The sequence below is a fragment of the Lepidochelys kempii genome, chromosome 24 (assembly GCF_965140265.1).
Source record: "Lepidochelys kempii isolate rLepKem1 chromosome 24, rLepKem1.hap2, whole genome shotgun sequence".
Classification (NCBI taxonomy): domain Eukaryota; kingdom Metazoa; phylum Chordata; order Testudines; family Cheloniidae; genus Lepidochelys; species Lepidochelys kempii.
The window spans coordinates 16,692,007-16,701,481 of record NC_133279.1 but is presented as its reverse complement, the minus strand read 5'-3'; the positions used below and the strand labels follow the sequence as shown (position 1 = coordinate 16,701,481).

General features: G+C 51.8%; 1 pseudogene; it reads left to right on the top strand.

Annotated features, from left to right (window-relative positions):
* The first annotated feature begins 1,340 nt into the window (after nt 1-1,340).
* Nucleotides 1,341-5,280, top strand: LOC140902973 (phospholipase A2 inhibitor gamma subunit B-like; annotated as a pseudogene).
* The last annotated feature ends 4,195 nt before the right edge of the window (nt 5,281-9,475 follow it).

Genomic DNA, 9,475 nt, shown 5'->3' with positions numbered 1-9,475 from the left:
GCTCTGTGCCCTCCCATTCCTCTCCCCCCAATGCCAGGGGCTCTCTGCCCCCCCCATTCCTCCTCTCCCAAATGCCAGGGGCTGTGTGCCCTCCCATCCCCCCTCCCCCCATGCCAGGGGCTGTGTGCCCCCCGCATCTCCCCTTCCCCCAATGCCAGGGCTCTCTGCCCCCCCCCAGGGGCTGTGTGCCCTCCCATCCCCCCTCCCCCCATGCCAGGGACTGTGTGCCCTCCCATTCCCCTCTCCCCAATGTCAAGGGCTCTGTGCCCTCCCATTCCTCTCCCCCCAATGCCAGGGGCTCTCTGCCCCCCCCATTCCTCCTCTCCCAAATGCCAGGGGCTGTGTGCCCTCCCATCCCCCCTCCCCCCATGCCAGGGGCTGTGTGCCCCCCGCATCTCCCCTTCCCCCAATGCCAGGGGCTCTCTGCCCCCCCCATTCCTCCTCTCCCAAATGCCAGGGGCTGTGTGACCTCCCATCCCCCCTCCCCCCATGCCAGGGGCTGTGTGCCCTCCCATTCCCCTCCCCCAATGTCAAGGGCTCTGTGCCCTCCCATCCCCCCTCCCCCCAGTGCGAGGGGCTCTGTGCCCCCCCCGTTTCCCCTCCCCCCAATGCCAGGGACTCTGTGCCCTCCCATCCCCTCTCCCCCCAATGCCAGGGGCTGTGTGCCCTCCCATTCCTCTCCCCCCAATGCCAGGGGCTCTGTGCCCTCCCATCCCCCCTCCCCCCAGTGCCAGGGGCTCTGTGCCCCCCATTTCCCCTCCCCCCAAAGCCAAGGGCTGTGTGACCTCCCATCCCCCCTCCCCCCAGTGCCAGGGTTCCCACCTCTGATATACAAAAACCCAGGACATCCGGGATGATCCTCAGCCCATGTCACCAGCCGCTTGGGCGTGTGCACAGAGCATCCTGGCAGATTTCCCGGGGACAGCTACCCCAGAGAAGGGGCCAGCCTGGGCAAACCTGGCACCCCTAGGCTCTGCGTGTCCCCGCACTCTCCCCAATGCCAGGGTCCCCCTCGTCCCACTCCACCGTCACCGCCTCCCAGGTGCCGGGCGCCACCCTGGCCCACGGCGCGAGTGCCCCAGGCCTGAGTCAAACCCAGGGCCGTGCACTGAGCAGCCCCCGGGCGTGTGACGAACACAGCATCCAGCCCTTACCTTCCTGGGGGGCCTCCGTGTTGACAGCCCAAGGCCATCAGCCAAAATCCTCCCCACTTCCCATTTTGGGCAGGGTGACACCAATTGCAACATCGCCCCCGCCTCTGTCGATAACTGCCAAGCCCCGGCCTTTGCTGCGTCAGAGACCCCCGGCTCTCAGCACCGTCCGGCTGCGTCCCCGGCACCATGAGGACACCTCTCCTCTTCTGCCTCCTCTCGGCCCTGCTAGAGACAGGTGAGAACGGGCTCTCGGGGGTCTTGGAGCCCTGCCCGGTGCCGACAGAAAAAGACCCACCCTGGAATAGCTGCTCTGGAGGGGAGCAGCTCTCCTCCCCGGGGTGAAATATGCCCCAGCACTGAGATCTTGCCCCTGGGCTGGGGGGCTTCTCACCACCTGTCCCGTGTGGAGGAAATTCTCCCCACCGATCTTCTCTGGGGAGATGGGGACCTCCAGCTCCCACCGAGCTCGAGGAGAGGGAAAGATTTCTCCCCCTTTCTCAGCTACCTCACTCGGTTTTGCAATGGAGGGACAGACGACATTGGCACAAACCCAAGAAATTCAGGGCCAGTTCCCGGCTGGGGTCAATGGCCCGTAGCTGCACTGGAGTCAGTGGGGATGGAGAGAGTGGAGTGAGGGCTGTGCCCAGGTGCATCGTGTTGCCTTTCCTTCCACAGGGACCTGTGTTTCGTGCGAGGTTTGCATCAGCGCATGTCACAGCTGTACGGGCAGAGTCGAAGTCTGCAGTGAAGATACGAATTCCTGTGGGATTATTAAAACAGAAACCGTAGTAGGTGGGTTTCAGAGGAGCAGCCTTGTTAGTCTGTATTCGCAAAAAAGAAAAGGAGGAATTGTGGCACCTTAGAGACTGGCAAATTTATTTGAGCATAAGCTTTCGTCAGCTACAGCTCACTTCATCTAATGCGTTCAGTGGAAAATACAGTGGGGAGATTTATATACACAGAGAACACGAAACAATGGGTGTTACCATACACACAGTAAGGAGAGTGATCAGGTAAGGTGAGCTATTACCAGCAGGAGAGTGGGGCGGGGTGGGGGGAAACCTTTTGTAGTGATAATCAAGGTGGGCCATTTGTAGCAGTTGACAAGAATGTCTGAGGAACAGTGGTGGGGTGGAGGGAATAGGTGCGTGCAGGAGACCTTGAACCAGCTCCGAACACAGTCTCATTCGGAGTCAGCACTCCTTCATTCTCTTCCCAGTACCAGGAAGTGGGCATGGTCAAGTGGGCTAGAGTAGGGGGCTGGGAGCCAGGACTCCTGGGTTCCATCCCTGGCTCTGGGAAGGGACTGGGGTCTGGTGAGTAAGAATAGGGGGGGCTGGGAGCCAGGACTCCTGTACGCCATGCCTCAGTTTCCCCATCTTTAGCTTGATCATGGTCACACACGTGAAGAGTTGCGATGGGCAGGAGGAGACAGCGACACCAGTGAATGAAGCCTCATCTCCTCTTCCTCCCATGCAGGCGAGATGAAGAGTCCGACCTTTATGAAGACCTGTGTGTCCTCCAGCCAGTGCGGCCTCGATCCTGTTTTAATGACTTTGGGGAACGGGATATCCACGAGCACGAGCACCGCCTGCTGTATGGGGCAGGCCTGTAATACAGCCTCCTTTCCCGGTACCCAGCTCCATCTCCGTCTCCCTGCTCCTTCTCCCTCCAGCTCTTCCCCTTCCTCACGTCCCCTTCTCCTCCTCCTGACCCCTGCAGGGGTCTCTTTGGGAGGATGGAAAAAGGATTATGAAAGAATCCTTTGGGGCACCCCATGGACTAACACTGAGCCCCTGGCTGGGTGAAGTTTAGTGGGCGGGGCTCTAGGCTGCCCCCAGGTGTCAACCCAGCTGGCCCCACCCGGGGCGGGGTCCAGAGCTCCCTGCTGCAAACCCCTCCCCTGCCCCTGCTGCCCCCGGCTTCCCCGGAGCTACAGCGCCCCCTGCAGGGGGCCCCCGGGGCTGAGCTGTGCAGCCCCCAGCTGCTCTCCCGGCCCCGACCCGTCCTGGGGCTCGTCCCCCGAGCTGACTGCGTTTGCTCTGCTTCTTCCCAGCGTCCCCGACTAACACCACCCTGAACGGCCTCCGCTGCCCAGCCTGCTACTCTTTGTTTTCCCATCACTGCAGTGAAGAGATCATCGACTGCCCAGGAGCCCAGACCCACTGCATCCATGTCAGCGGTACCATGAAAAGCGGTAATTGCCAATCGACTGTTTCTCCGCTCAGATTTCCCCATCCAGGAGGGAGCCACACACATGGGCAATCTTCTGCCATGGGGAAGAATTAGGCAGAGTCTCAGCACACCTGGATACCGTCCCCATGATTTCTCCTCACTGTACCTCTGTTTCCCCTACGCACCCATTGGGGTTTCATTTTAGAATTCATGAGGGTTTGGAGACAGCTGACAAGGAAGGTCTGGAAAAGCCTGCGGAGAGAAGGGGAACCAACTGGGGCTATTTTTCCTTGGGCATAAGAGAGGCGACGTGATAGAACATATGAAATTATGATTGTGATAAGGGAGATAGATAGATAGATAGATAGATAGATAGATAGATAGATAGATAGATAGATAGATAGATAATTTAGTTCTAGACCGACACCAAAAGATTGGGAGAGAATAGTTGTTTCGGGTGAAATCAAAATTAATTTTTGGGCAGCACTTTCAACAAACTGAAAAGTCAGAAAAAGTTTCATTTTGGGTCAAACGAAACATCTCGTTTTGATTTTGAGGGGTTGTTAATGTTGTTTAAAATTTTTTTAAAAATTAAATGTTGGAAGGAAAAGTTGTTTTGAACCAAAAGAGGGAAAAGTTTCTATTTTTTCCCCCAGAGTTTGTGTTTTTACAGGGGTTTCTTTCAACTGAAACAATTGGGCAACTTTGAATTTGCAAAATGTTCCCAAGTGGTCACATTTGCATTTTTCACTGAAAAAAAGTTTCAGCTGAAAAATGTCACTGACCACTAGAGCGGGGAGATCGAGGACTCCTGCCCGCCTGCTGTCACAGGACAGGATGTAAGCGAATGTTCAATGAAATTGAAAAGGGACAAGTTCATTCTGATGAAAGGAAACACATTTTCCAGTCAATAAACCGTCAGTCCATGGAACTCCCCATCCACGAAATTGCTGTGGTCAAGAGTTGAGCAAGATTCGAAAAGGGATTGTGGGCTAATCAGAGAGATCAGAATAAATGATCGTAAAAATGTTGGCGGGGATAGTGACCCTCCTCTTTCAGGTCGTGAGGGGAGCTCTAGCTCTTAGCAATCGGGACGAGACCTAGAGGAGGAGGAGATTATCCCACACGTTGGGCGGTTTTGATCCTTTCTCTGCAGAATCTAGTGCTGGCCACTGGTGGAGACGGGATACTGTCCTATGCACAGCACCCTGCACAATGGGGCCCCAAACTGCCATGGTGTCTCCAGAGCCTGCTGTTCTACAAATCAAAATAATACAGGAAAAGTGATGGCACAAACACCCTGTCCTGGGTTTAGCAGGCCAATGATCAAACCACTGACATGCCAGGTTCTGTACAGACCCCTTGACTGAGAGCTTCTTAGGGATCCCAGCTCTGACACCATCAGTGAGCTACACCATTGCCTGGTGAATGGTGGGACTAACACAGGCCTGCTCCAAAGTTCATTGGGGATCAGGGCCCTACATGACTTGCCCAGGTGTCCACAGAGTGAGACTATATCAGAGCTGGGGGGGGAGACTGTTGGGGGCAGGTCTAGATGGGCAGCAGGGAGTGGCGCAGAGGAGGAGGGGGAGGGTGTTTGTATAGGGTCAGAGCCATAAGAGGTCATAGGTCGCTAGACACTGACCCCGCTGTTTGGTCCCCCACAGGTGGGACAACCATACACACCACCATGAAAGGCTGCGCCACCGAGTCCGCCTGCACCAATATACAACAGTTCAAAGGGGCCTTCGGGGGGTTCAGTATGGATGTCACCACGGCCGAATGCAGACCAGCCTCCCATGTGGCAGCATGGCTCCAGAACCAGCCAGACTCGTCCTCCCAGCCCTCGTTACAGTCCTGCTGGCGAAGGTCCACTCCTGATCCCCACGCCCGTGCCACGTGGCCCTGGATAACCACACCGCAGGTGGCGGGCGGGTGCCCCCCTGCCAAAGGCTCCCATGTCCCGCTCGGATTCACTTCCCCTTTCGTGGGATTAACGGAATAAAGCAGACAGGAGAAAATGGTCGTGTGCGTGTGTGTTTGTCTGTAATCACGAATCTCAGATACTGTGTGTCTTTCTGTGTGTAATTGTGAGTGTTGGACTCTGGGAGTATGCAAGCATGAGTCTCATATTGTGTGTGTCTGTGTGTGATCATGAGTCTTGGACTGTGTGTGTGTAAGTCTTGGACTCTGTGTGTGTGTGTGTGTGGTGTTGTTGGATCATATTAAAGAAGTTCTGTATGAAAATCACAAATGAGTTTGGTTCCCCAGAGTTTCAATTCCAGGGTATTACTAATTAAGAGGTCTCTTGGTTTTTGGTACTGTTTCTCTCCCTCTCTGTGTGAAACTTGCAAGCTGCTAATTGTGTTAGTACATTCTAAGACAGAGTCTGTTCTCAAAGGTTTCAGAGTAGCATCCGTGTTAGTCTGTATTCGCAAAAAGAAAAGGAGGACTTGTGGCACCTTAGAGACGGACCAATTTATTTGAGCATAAGCTTCCGTGAACTACAGCTCACTTCATCGGATGCACGAAAGTTCACGAAAGCTTATGTTCAAATAGATTTGTTAGTCTCTAAGGTGCCACAAGTCCTCCTATTCTTTCTGATCTCAAAGCAATTCTTTGTAACAACAACTACTCACACAGAGAGAGACTCAAAGCAACACTCTGTAACAACAGAAACAGCACCCAGAGACTCCCCACCCTTTTGCTGTAGTCATCTCGCTTTGTTAACAATTGTGTTTAAAATAGAGATAGAGGATGTATGTGGATGGATGCTTGGTGTGGATAACAACTGAGTGATCAGGGAGGTGCCAGCCTAAGAATCCAGTGTCCATCGGCTGAAGAAGGCGTCAAGTGGAATTCCAGGGCAGACTGGAATCCACCCAACAGCCTCAAGGATGGGAGACCCAAAGAACAAGATAACACCTGGCAACAGAGCCATCAGGAATGTGCCCTCTGCTGACTGATTCAGCAACAGCATGATGAAGCCATTCCCATAGACTGACGTAGGAAGAAATTCCTATAAAAATGGACTCTGGAAAGTGAGAACTTTGGGGTTTGATTCTGCAAACCAACTTCCAGGAGCATCAGAGGAGCATCAGATGAGCATCTGACAAGGCCCTGCTCCCTCCTCATGTCCAGGCCACCTGGCCAGTGGCTTGGCATGAGCAACTCTAAGGCTGGTAACTATGAGAACAACCTTGCAGAACCTGTGTGTGTGGGTGTGTATGTGTGTGTGTGTGTGTTTGTATGAATGAATGTGTGAATAAATATGAGACTGAATGGAATGTTATAGCTATAACTAACTGCTTACTAGGATTCTTTCTGTATTCACAATAAATGTGGTATTTTGCCTTTTCCCCTTTAATAAAATCCTGCTGGTTTTTTATTTTATTGGTATAACAGTGTGTGTGCGTATAGTCCTGAGTCCTGGATTGTGTGTGTAACCGGGAGTCTTGGATCATGTGTCTGTGTGTGAGATCGTGAGTCTGTGCATGTGTGGGGGTGTGTCCGGGATTACGTGTGTGTGTTTGTGATGATCGGGCTGATTTCCCCTGTGTTTAATTCTAGCAAGGGTCGTGGGGCTATCAGAAGCCGCACCCACCCTCCTACGGGCCCTAGAGTCGTTTGGAAAAGGGGGTTTGTTTGTTTGGAGGGGGGTATTTCTTAGAATATTCCAGTTTTTTTGTCATCAAACTGAAAAATGTTCAGCTGAAAAACCCGTTTTTTTTAAATCATAAATATATTCTTTGTGGCAGGACCCACTAACCAGGGCTGCAGACCCTAAAGGGTTAAAGCAGCTTCCCCTCCCCCCTACGCCTGGGGATGCCAGGGCAGCTCTGCTTCCTGAACAGAGCAGTTGTTGGAAAGATACCGGGCACCAGGACTGAACCTTGGACTTGGGGGGAGGACGAGGGGGGAATAAACGCAGGAGTAAATGCATTTAACCCTGGAATTAAAGGAGACACACCTTTCACTGTGCGGCATAGCAGCTCCCTAAACCACTTTCCAGGATCCAGCCACTAGAGGCGGGAAAGACACACACTGGTATGGATCCGGGTTACATTGGTGCTACAGTAAACCACCCCACCGAGAGGGTGGGGGGAAAGCGAGTGAGCCCTCCCGTATCAACAGAGACCCACCCACCTAGGTTCATGTGGACGACCTCCTAACCCTGTGGGGCTTCCCCTTTAAAAGCTTAGATTTAAAGGGGAGAAATGATAACTTTTTTCTGTTGAGATGGCATTAATCTGCAGAACTCCATGCCATTGGAAACCGCCAGTGCCAGCATTCAGACATGATTGGCCATTTGGACAGAAAATGAGAGGATCTACAGTCTCATTAGAGAGATGGGTGTAAAAGGGTCACATGCCTGACTTTCTCTGAGCCCACTGATTGCTGACTGAGGAGGTAGGAAGGAGCCCACCTGCATGGCCCAGATTATTCCATCAGTGACCTCTAGGAGGAGTCATGCACCATCCCATGGAGGAACTGGACCTGGCTTCCCGTCAGAGCTGGGTCCGGACTAGTGTCCTCCACTCACTTGCTCTGCTCTGGGATTACCCAGAAGGGGGCAGGTATGTAAAATATAGCCAGATCCCAGCTGGGGTCAATGGGCCATAGCTCCATTGGAGTCAATGAATGAGATGGGTGTGTCTGGGATGAGAGAGAGAGAGCGAGAACGATAGACGGTAGGGTGTGCATGTAATGGAGAGATAGAGGGGTCTGTTTGGGGATAGATAGATAGATAGATAGATAGATAGATAGATAGATAGATAGATAGATAGATAGATAGACAGACAGTCAGTCACTGGGCCTGGGTTTCCAATCCCTTCTACTGTAGTAAACCAGACATAACCCCACTTAAGTCATAAGAACGTCTGAGGAACAGTGTGGGAGGGGGATAAACAAGGGGAAATAGTTTTACTTGGTGTAATGACCCATCCACTCCCAGTCTTTATTCAAGCCTAAGTTAATTGTATCCAGTTTGCAAATTAATTCCAATTAAGCAGTCTCTCGTTGGAGTCTGTTTTTGAATACAATTAACTTAGGCTTGAAAAAAGACTGGGAGTGGATGGGTCATTACACAAAGTAAAACTATTTCCCCATGTTTATTCCCCACACACACACTGTTCCTCACACGTTCTTTTCAACTGCTGGAAATGGCCCACCTTGATTATCACTACAAAAGGTTCCTCCCCCACCTCCACCCCCCCGCTCTCCTGCTGGTAATAGCTCACCTTACCTGATCACTCTGGTTACAGTCTGTATGGTAACACCCATTGTTTCATGTTCTTTGTGTATATAAATCTCCCCACTGTATTTTCCACTGAATGCATCCGATGAAGTGAGCTGTAGCTCACGAAAGCTCATGCTCAAATAAATTGGTCCGTCTCTAAGGTGCCACACGTCCTCCTGTTCTTTTTGCGGATACAGACTAACACGGCTGCTATTCTGAAACCTGTCATTATGCAAGGCACTGAATTTAGCCATATGGAGTGGAAATCTATGAACTTCATTAAAAAACTCGTACAGATACAGACAGACATCATCTTCCTTTCCAAATGCAAACAGATGGACATCATACCAAAAGGACTGAAGGTAAAAAATCCATTACAATCTACATACCACACAGACTATGCTGACAGCTCGTGTCACACGGTCTCAAAGAAACTGCGGAATCACCTGATCAACATCCTCTACAGCAAACAGGGAAAGATTAAGAAGGAGCTCTCAAAACTGGATACTCTCATAAAAAACCAACCTTCCACACAAACTTCCTCGCGCCTGGACTTTACTAAAACTAGACAAGCCATTTACAACACACACTTTGCTTCTCTACAAAAGAAAAAGGACACTAAACTATCTAAACTACTACATGCCACAAGGGGCCACAACAGTGGTTCCCTCAACCCACCCAGCAATATTGTTAATCTATCCAACTAGACTCTTAGCCCAGCAGAAGAATCTCTCCTATCTCGGGGCCTCTCCTTCTGCCCCTCCACCCCCACGAACACGATACAGTTCTGTGGTGACCTAGAATCCTATTTTCAATGTCTCCGACTCAAGGAATATTTCCAAAACACCTCTGAACAACATACTAATCCACAGAGGCCTCCCTACCAACATTACAAAAAGAAGGATTC